Source organism: Rhinatrema bivittatum, unplaced genomic scaffold (assembly GCF_901001135.1).
Source record: "Rhinatrema bivittatum unplaced genomic scaffold, aRhiBiv1.1, whole genome shotgun sequence".
Lineage (NCBI taxonomy): Eukaryota > Metazoa > Chordata > Amphibia > Gymnophiona > Rhinatrematidae > Rhinatrema > Rhinatrema bivittatum.
In genome coordinates this window covers 34,746-45,476 of record NW_021820477.1, presented here as the reverse complement: position 1 = coordinate 45,476, position 10,731 = coordinate 34,746, and positions in this window count along the sequence as shown.

The window sequence follows — 10,731 nt, the reverse complement described above, 5'->3', positions numbered from 1 at the left end:
ACCCTCACACTACAGCTCTGCCCCTGCAGCACCTCCTGCTATTCCAGTACTGAGACCCTCACACACAGCTCTGCCCTGCAGCACCTCCTGCTATTCCAGTACTGAGACCCTCACATACAGCTCTGCCCCTGCAGCACCTCCTGCTATTCCAGTACTGAGACCCTCACACACAGCTCTGCCCTGCAGCACCTCCTGCTATTCCAGTACTGAGACCCTCACACGCACAGCTCTGCCCTGCAGCACCTCCTGCTATTCCAGTACTGAGACCCTCACGCACAGCTCTGCCCTGCAGCACCTCCTGCTATTCCAGTACTGAGACCCTCACATACAGCTCTGCCCTGCAGCACCTCCTGCTATTCCAGTACTGAGACCCTCACACACAGCTCTGCCCTGCAGCACCTCCTGCTATTCCAGTACTGAGACCCTCACACGCACAGCTCTGCCCTGCAGCACCTCCTGCTATTCCAGTACTGAGACCCTCACGCACAGCTCTGCCCTGCAGCACCTCCTGCTATTCCAGTACTGAGACCCTCACGCACAGCTCTGCCCTGCAGCACCTCCTGCTATTCCAGTACTGAGACCCTCACACACAGCTCTGCCCCGCAGCGCCTCCTGCTATTCCAGTACTGAGACCCTCACACACAGCTCTGCCCTGCACCTCCTGCTATTCCAATACATCCCCTGCTATTCCAGTACTGAGACCCTCACACGCAGCTCTGCCCTGCAGCACCTCCTGCTATTCCAGTACTGAGACCCTCACACACAGCTCTGCCCTGCAGCGCCTCCTGCTATTCCAGTACTGGGACCCTCACACACAGCTCTGCCCTGCAGCGCCTCCTGCTATTCCAGTACTGAGACCCTCACACACAGCTCTGCCCTGCAGCGCCTCCTGCTATTCCAGTACTGGGACCCTCACACACAGCTCTGCCCTGCAGCGCCTCCTGCTATTCCAGTACTGAGACCCTCACGCACAGCTCTGCCCTGCAGCGCCTCCTGCTATTCCAGTACTGAGACCCTCACGCACAGCTCTGCCCTGCAGCGCCTCCTGCTATTCCAGTACTGAGACCCTCACACACAGCTCTGCCCTGCAGCGCCTCCTGCTATTCCAGTACTGAGACCCTCACACACAGCTCTGCCCTGCAGCACCTCCTGCTATTCCAGTACTGAGACCCTCACACACAGCTCTGCCCTGCAGCACCTCCTGCTATTCCAGTACTGAGACCCTCACACACAGCTCTGCCCTGCAGCACCTCCTGCTATTCCAGTACTGAGACCCTCACGCACAGCTCTGCCCTGCAGCACCTCCTGCTATTCCAGTACTGAGACCCTCACGCACAGCTCTGCCCTGCAGCGCCTCCTGCTATTCCAGTACTGAGACCCTCACACACAGCTCTGTCCTGCAGCACCTCCTGCTATTCCAGTACTGAGACCCTCACGCACAGCTCTGCCCTGCAGCACCTCCTGCTATTCCAGTACTGAGACCCTCACGCACAGCTCTGCCCTGCAGCACCTCCTGCTATTCCAGTACTGAGACCCTCACGCCACAGCTCTGCCCTGCAGCACCTCCTGCTATTCCAGTACTGAGACCCTCACACACAGCTCTGCCCTGCAGCACCTCCTGCTATTCCAGTACTGACACCCTCACACACAGCTCTGCCCTGCAGCGCCTCCTGCTATTCCAGTACTGAGACCCTCACGCACAGCTCTGCCCTGCAGCGCCTCCTGCTATTCCAGTACTGAGACCCTCACGCACAGCTCTGCCCTGCAGCGCCTCCTGCTATTCCAGTACTGAGACCCTCACGCACAGCTCTGCCCTGCAGCGCCTCCTGCTATTCCAGTACTGAGACCCTCACGCACAGCTCTGCCCTGCAGCGCCTCCTGCTATTCCAGTACTGAGACCCTCACGCACAGCTCTGCCCTGCAGCGCCTCCTGCTATTCCAGTACTGAGACCCTCACGCACAGCTCTGCCCTGCAGCGCCTCCTGCTATTCCAGTACTGAGACCCTCACGCACAGCTCTGCCCTGCAGCGCCTCCTGCTATTCCAGTACTGAGACCCTCACGCACAGCTCTGCCCTGCAGCGCCTCCTGCTATTCCAGTACTGAGACCTCACGCACAGCTCTGCCCTGCAGCGCCTCCTGCTATTCCAGTACTGAGACCCTCACGCACAGCTCTGCCCTGCAGCGCCTCCTGCTATTCCAGTACTGAGACCCTCACGCACAGCTCTGCCCTGCAGCGCCTCCTGCTATTCCAGTACTGAGACCCTCACGCACAGCTCTGCCCTGCAGCGCCTCCTGCTATTCCAGTACTGAGACCCTCACGCACAGCTCTGCCCTGCAGCACCTCCTGCTATTCCAGTACTGAGACCCTCACGCACAGCTCTGCCCTGCAGCACTTCCTGCTATTCCAGTACTGAGACCCTCACGCACACCTCTGCCCTGCAGCACCTCCTGCTATTCCAATACATCCCCTGCTATTCCAGTACTGAGACCCTCACACGCAGCTCTGCCCTGCAGCACCTCCTGCTATTCCTGTACTGAGACCCTCACACACAGCTCTGCCCTGCAGCACCTCCTGCTATTCCAGTACTGAGACCCTCACGCACAGCTCTGCCCTGCAGCACCTCCTGCTATTCCAGTACTGAGACCCTCACGCACAGCTCTGCCCTGCAGCACCTCCTGCTATTCCAGTACTGAGACCCTCACGCACAGCTCTGCCCTGCAGCACTTCCTGCTATTCCAGTACTGAGACCCTCACGCACAGCTCTGCCCTGCAGCACCTCCTGCTATTCCAGTACTGACACCCTCACACACAGCTCTGCCCTGCACCTCCTGCTATTCCAGTACTGAGACCCTCACGCACAGCTCTGCCCTGCAGCACCTCCTGCTATTCCAGTACTGAGACCCTCACGCACAGCTCTGCCCTGCAGCGCCTCCTGCTATTCCAGTACTGAGACCCTCACGCACAGCTCTGCCCTGCAGCGCCTCCTGCTATTCCAGTACTGAGACCCTCACGCACAGCTCTGCCCTGCAGCGCCTCCTGCTATTCCAGAACTGAGACCCTCACGCACAGCTCTGCCCTGCAGCACCTCCTGCTATTCCAGTACTGAGACCCTCACGCACAGCTCTGCCCTGCAGCGCCTCCTGCTATTCCAGTACTGAGACCCTCACGCACAGCTCTGCCCTGCAGCGCCTCCTGCTATTCCAGTACTGAGACCCTCACGCACAGCTCTGCCCTGCAGCACCTCCTGCTATTCCAGTACTGAGACCCTCACGCACAGCTCTGCCCTGCAGCACCTCCTGCTATTCCAGTACTGAGACCCTCACGCACACCTCTGCCCTGCAGCACCTCCTGCTATTCCAATACATCCCCTGCTATTCCAGTACTGAGACCCTCACACGCAGCTCTGCCCTGCAGCACCTCCTGCTATTCCTGTACTGAGACCCTCACACACAGCTCTGCCCTGCAGCACCTCCTGCTATTCCAGTACTGAGACCCTCACGCACAGCTCTGCCCTGCAGCACCTCCTGCTATTCCAGTACTGAGACCCTCACGCACAGCTCTGCCCTGCAGCACCTCCTGCTATTCCAGTACTGAGACCCTCACGCACAGCTCTGCCCTGCAGCACCTCCTGCTATTCCAGTACTGAGACCCTCACACACAGCTCTGCCCTGCAGCACTTCCTGCTATTCCAGTACTGAGACCCTCACGCACAGCTCTGCCCTGCAGCACCTCCTGCTATTCCAATACATCCCCTGCTATTCCAGTACTGAGACCCTCACACGCAGCTCTGCCCTGCAGCACCTCCTGCTATTCCTGTACTGAGACCCTCACACACAGCTCTGCCCTGCAGCACCTCCTGCTATTCCAGTACTGAGACCCTCACACGCAGCTCTGCCCTGCAGCACCTCCTGCTATTCCCGTACTGAGACCCTCACACACAGCTCTGCCCTGCAGCACCTCCTGCTATTCCAGTACGGAGACCCTCACACACAGCTCTGCCCCTGCAGCACCTCCTGCTATTCCAGTACTGAGACCCTCACACACAGCTCTGCCCTGCAGCACCTCCTGCTATTCCAGTACTGAGACCCTCACACACAGCTCTGCCCTGCAGCGCCTCCTGCTATTCCAGTACTGAGACCCTCACACACAGCTCTGCCCTGCAGCACCTCCTGCTATTCCAGTACTGAGACCCTCACACACAGCTCTGCCCTGCAGCACCTCCTGCTATTCCAGTACTGAGACCCTCACACACAGCTCTGCCCTGCAGCACCTCCTGCTATTCCAGTACTGAGACCCTCACACACAGCTCTGCCCTGCAGCACCTCCTGCTATTCCAGTACTGAGACCCTCACACACAGCTCTGCCCTGCAGCGCCTCCTGCTATTCCAGTACTGAGACCCTCACACACAGCTCTGCCCTGCAGCACCTCCTGCTATTCCAGTACTGAGACCCTCACACACAGCTCTGCCCTGCAGCGCCTCCTGCTATTCCGGTACTGAGACCCTCACACACAGCTCTGCCCTGTAGCACCTCCTGCTATTCCAGTACTGAAACCCTCACACACAGCTCTGCCCTGCAGCACCTCCTGCTATTCCAGTACTGAGACCCTCACACACAGCTCTGCCCTGCAGCACCTCCTGCTATTCCAGTACTGAGACCCTCACACACAGCTCTGCCCTGCAGCGCCTCCTGCTATTCCAGTACTGAGACCCTCACACACAGCTCTGCCCTGCAGCACCTCCTGCTATTCCAGTACTGAGACCCTCACACACAGCTCTGCCCCGCAGCACCTCCTGCTATTCCAGTACTGAGACCCTCACACACAGCTCTGCCCCGCAGCACCTCCTGCTATTCCAGTACTGAGACCCTCACACACAGCTCTGCCCCGCAGCACCTCCTGCTATTCCAGTACTGAGACCCTCACCCACAGCTCTGCCCCGCAGCACCTCCTGCTATTCCAGTACTGAGACCCTCACACACAGCTCTGCCCCGCAGCACCTCCTGCTATTCCAGTACTGAGACCCTCACACACAGCTCTGCCCCGCAGCACCTCCTGCTATTCCAGTACTGAGACCCTCACACACAGCTCTGCCCTGCAGCCCCTCCTGCTATTCCAGTACTGAGACCCTCACACACAGCTCTGCCCTGCAGCCCCTCCTGCTATTCCAGTACTGAGACCCTCACACACAGCTCTGCCGTGCAGCACCTCCTGCTATTCCAGTACTGAGACCCTCACACACAGCTCTGCCCCGCAGCACCTCCTGCTATTCCAGTACTGAGACACTCACACACAGCTCTGCCCTGCAGCACCTCCTGCTATTCCAGTACTGAGACCCTCACACACAGCTCTGCCCTGCAGCACCTCCTGCTATTCTAGTACTGAGACCCTCACACACAGCTCTCCCTGCAGCACCCCCTGCTATTCCAGTACTGAGACCCTCACACACAGCTCTGCCCTGCACCTCCTGCTATTCCAGTACTGAGACCCCCACATAATTGAGGACAGGCAATTTAAACAATGTTAAAGTTTTTCTATACAGAAAGTTTCTGGGGTGAGTAATTACTACTGTCCAATGTGAACATAAGAAGAGGCAGGCTGGGCAGACCAAGGGTCCATTCAGCCCAGCATACCGTGTCTGACAGTGGAAAATCCAGATCCCAAAGAGTAAATCCATTTCTTGTTCCCCACTCCCAGAGGTAAGGGCTGCCTTCCCCAAATTTACCCGGTTCAGAATTGTTTATGGACTTCCTTTACAGGAACCTCGTTTAAACCCGGCTACGCCAGTCGCCTGGATCACCTCTTCCGGCAACAGATTGCACAGCGTCATTGCGCACTGAGTGAGAAAACACCTTCTCCTATTTGTTTTAAATGTGCTACATGTCAGTTTCATGGTTTCTGCTCTGGTCATTGAAGTATCTGAAAGAGTTAATAAATGTTCCCTGCTTAGCCGTCCACCTGGCTTGTGATTTTACAAACCTCTATCAGTCCCCCTCCACCATAGCAAAGTTAATCTGTTTATTCTTCCTTCCTAGGGGAGCCCTTTCCAGCCCCTCTCTCCTCCGCACCTTTTCTAGTTGCTGCGTCTTGTCTGAGATGTGGTGACCAGAGCTGCGCACCATGGCTCGTGCGGAGGCATTAGGACAGTCTGGTTTACTCGCCACTCCTTTCCTAATCATTCGGTTTGCCTTTCTGACTGCTGCCCCCCTCACAGCCGAGGGTTTCAACGAATCGTCCACGAGACACCCAGATGCTTCCCCTGAGCCAGGGCTCCCAAAGCAGAGCCCAGCATGGTGTTCCCCGTCGCTGGGATCATCTTTCCCCCAGTGCCCGGCTCCGTGCAGGTTACTCCGTGCCCTGTCCCTTCTGCAGGCCCTTGCATGCCGCTCCTCTTTTAAGTACTTTTGAATAATTTTGTCTGGTCTTCACCTCACTCCTCCCTGCCCTTTTTGCAGATCATTAATGAACCAATAAAGCACAGGTCCCAGCGCAGTCCCCGGCTGGTTTTACGTTTCATTGTGGAGTTTTCTGGGCACGGATTACGATTGTAATCCATCTCCTACAATATCACTGGGCCAAGGTAGACTAGAAATGTGTTTAAATGGATATAATTGTTACATAAAACATCCAGATTAAATGGAACGCAACACAGCACATTTATGGTTTCGTTTTATGTGCAGTGATGATGTAAATTACTGGAAAAAACTAAACAAAGCTCCATCGGGGAAAGGAGGCAGCGAGTCCTACTCCTCTGTTTGAAGCAGCGCCCGCTCCTCAGTGAGAGAACCTCTCCTACCCATCCATCCTCGGCTAAGTCCGTGGGAGCAGGTGGGAAGCGAGCGCGCGCTCCCGGGTCCCGTTGCGCGGCACGCGAGAGGTCGAGCTGCTTTAGTCCTGAAATGACCCCCACTCCCCTCCCCCCGTGTCAGGCGCTGGCGTCTCGTCGTCAGAAGAAACCCATTCACCCACGGCCCCCGTTCCCGGGGTGCAGCGCGGGCTCCCCCTCCTATCCCAGACGTTCCGCGCTCTTCACCCTGGCAGCGCACGCAGAACGGTCGCGCCAAGGAAATGCTCGGAGGTGAAACAAACATCAATCAGCAATGCAGAAACCTGCAAGGGAAGAGCCTGCCCTTCTGTCGCAGCACGAGGAGAAAAAACCAGGGCAGACACGAAGCGCCCGCCCACCCACCGTCCCAGGCCCCCTCGCGGCCGAGGGCCCGCGGAAACGGAGCGGCAAGGGAGCGGCATGCGCGGCGCTGCCTCGAAGGCCCGGCCAGCACCGCATCACAAGGAAGCAAGAGGCCTAGCGGGACCACGAGAGACCAGAGACCAGAGACGAGTCCATCAGACGCAGAGCTCAGCTGACGAGGTCTCCTCCATCTTGCCCTTCCCCCGAGCGGCCAGCGTCAGGGCTGCATCCCACGCTCGCCCGCCCGGTCTGTCGGGCGCCTGTGAAAGGTCGCATCTTCCTGCCAGGGTGCCGGTGTCAGGGGCAGAGCTGCCGCCACTCGGTGCAGCCCCTGGAGCAGAAAGCTGGGTGCGGGGGGGTGTCTCCTGCCCCCCCCCCCCCCATGCCACTGCTTCCGGGATGCACTGCCCGAGGCCTGCGACTCTGCTGATCCTCTCGGAGGGAGGCTGTAAGAGCGGACCCCCCCCCCCTGCACCCTTCCCCCGAAGGCGACTCGGAGAGCACAGGGCCTCAGGTCATCACAGCCTCCGCTGCACAGGGCAAACACGAGGACTCAGAGCCCTGGGGAACGCAGGAGCCACTCGCTCAGACACTAGGATGGGGACACATCAGCATCCGGGCAAGAAATCATTGCATTTCAGACTGTGCCAAGTGTTCTCAAGCACCCGTCAAAGCAAGTGTCCCCAGTGACGGGGGAGCTCCCTGGCACTGCGCCCCGCAATGACAGGGGAGAGATAACGTATTTATATAGTGTTAAAATTAACTGGGGTAACCTGCATGGAGCGGCAGTTACTGCCCTTAACAGAAGGCATGGGGGTAACCTGCACAGAGCAGCAGTTACTACCCTTAACAGAAACATGGGGGTAACCTGCACAGAGCGGCAGTTACTACCCTTAACAGAAACATGGGGGTAACCTGCACAGAGCGGCAGTTACTGCCCTTAACAGAAACATGGGGGTAACCTGCACAGAGCAGCAGTTACTACCCTTAACAGAAACATGGGGGTAACCTGCACAGAGCGGCAGTTACTACCCTTAACAGAAACATGGGGGTAACCTGCACAGAGCGGCAGTTACTACCCTTAACAGAAACATGGGGGTAACCTGCACGGAGCAGCAGTTACTGCCCTTAACAGAAACATGGGGGTAACCTGCACGGAGCGGCAGTTACTACCCTTAACAGAAACATGGGGGTAACCTGCACGGAGCGGCAGTTACTACCCTTAACAGAAACATGGGGGTAACCTGCACGGAGCGGCAGTTACTACCCTTAACAGAAACATGGAGGTAACCTGCATGGAGCGGCAGTTACTACCCTTAACAGAAACATGGGGGTAACCTGCACGGAGCAGCAGTTACTGCCCTTAACAGAAACATGGGGGTAACCTGCACAGAGCGGCAGTTACTACCCTTAACAGAAGGCATGGGGGTAACCTGCACGGAGCGGCAGTTACTACCCTTAACAGAAGGCATGGAGGTAACCTGCATGGAGCAGCAGTTACTGCCCTTAACAGAAACATGGGGGTAACCTGCACTGAGCAGCAGTTACTGCCCTTAACAGAAACATGGGGGTAACCTGCACGGAGCAGCAGTTACTACCCTTAACAGAAACATGGGGTAACCTGCACAGAGCAGCAGTTACTGCCCTTAACAGAAACATGGGGGTAACCTGCACGGCGCAGCAGTTACTACCCTTAACAGAAACATGGGGGTAACCTGCACGGAGCGGCAGTTACTACCCTTAACAGAAGGCATGGAGGTAACCTGCATGGAGCGGCAGTTACTACCCTTAACAGAAACATGGGGGTAACCTGCACAGAGCGGCAGTTACTACCCTTAACAGAAACATGGGGGTATCCTGCATGGAGCGGCAGTTACTGCCCTTAACAGAAACATGGGGGTAACCTGCACAGAGCGGCAGTTACTACCCTTACAGAAGGCATGGGGTAACCTGCACAGAGTGGCAGTTACTACCCTTACAGAAGGCATGGGGTAACCTGCATGGAGCAGCAGTTACTGCCCTTAACAGAAGGCATGGGGTAACCTGCATGGAGCGGCAGTTACTGCCCTTAACAGAAGGCATGGGGTAACCTGCATGGAGCGGCAGTTACTGCCCTTAACAGAAGGCATGGGGGTAATCTGCACAGAGTGGCAGTTACTACCCTTACAGAAGGCATGGGGGTAACCTGCATGAAGCAGCAGTTACTTGCTGGGAAGACTGGATGGACCACTTGGGTCTTTCTCTGCTGGCTCTGAGTACGTTAGGCCACATTCTTAAATGCTAAGGCCGCAGTGCCAGTATCTGGAACATGTCTTACTCTAACTAGAAACAGACATTGGCGATTTCTCCTTTTGTCTTCTCAAGCACATTCTTTTGTAAAACGCAGATTACTTGACCTCTCTTTGTCCAACACAAGGGCAGAGAGGATTGTAAAAGAGAGGGGCTTGCTCCAGAGTCAGGAAGTGCAACGGGTAGGAGCATCAGGAGGATGACTGACCGGGTTGTGAGAGAGGAGGAGACTGGAGATTGGGCAAGAGAGAAGACAGAACTTGGTGGGGAGGAGGGAAAGAGACAGAGGGGAGAGAGATGAAACGAAAAATAAAGCAAACAAAGAGAAAACTAATTTAAAATGTCGAAGCCGAGGAGACAATGCAAAGCAAAGAGCAGAAGCTGCAAAATGTTCAAACATTAAAAAGCTTTACTCCAGATGAGATTAAACGAAGTGAAAGCTGTAATGAGATGAGCAGTGTGCACATACAGACAGCGTGAAAAATCCCAGAGAAATAAAGCCTGCCAGCCCCCTCCCACAGCCCTGCAGCCAAACCTCTCCAGCAAGAAGCAAGGAAACGGGTTTACACTTCCATTCTGCAGTAAAAACGTTTCAGCATCCGCCTCATCCTTAAGATAAGAAGTGAAAGAAGGAGAGCAACTTAACACACTGTGCTGCCTCAGCCACTCCCAGCACCACTCCCAGCACCCATCATAGACACAGACCCAGCACCCCTCCCAGAGCCACTCCCAGCACCCATCCCAGAGAGACTCCCAGCGCCCATCTTAGACACACACCCAGCACCCCTCCCAGAGCCACTCCCAGCACCCCTCCCAGAGCCACTCCCAGCACCCCTCCCAGAGAGACTCCCAGCACCCATCCCAGAGAGACTCCCAGCACCCATCTTAGACACACACACCCAGCACCCCTCCCAGAGCCACTCCCAGCACCCATCATAGACACACACCCAGCACCCCTCCCAGAGCCACTCCAAGCACCCATCATAGACACACACCCAGCACCCCTCCCAGAGCCACTCCCAGCACCCATCATAGACACACACCCAGCACCCCTCCCAGAGCCACTCCCAGCACCCATCTTAGACACACACCCAGCACCCCTCCCAGAGCCACTCCCAGCGCCCATCTTAGACACACACCCAGCACCCCCTCCCAGAACCACTCCCAGTGCCCCTGCCAAAGATACTCCCAGCGTTCACCCCAGAGCCACTCCCAACACCATCGTAGACACACACCCAGCACCCCTCCCTGTG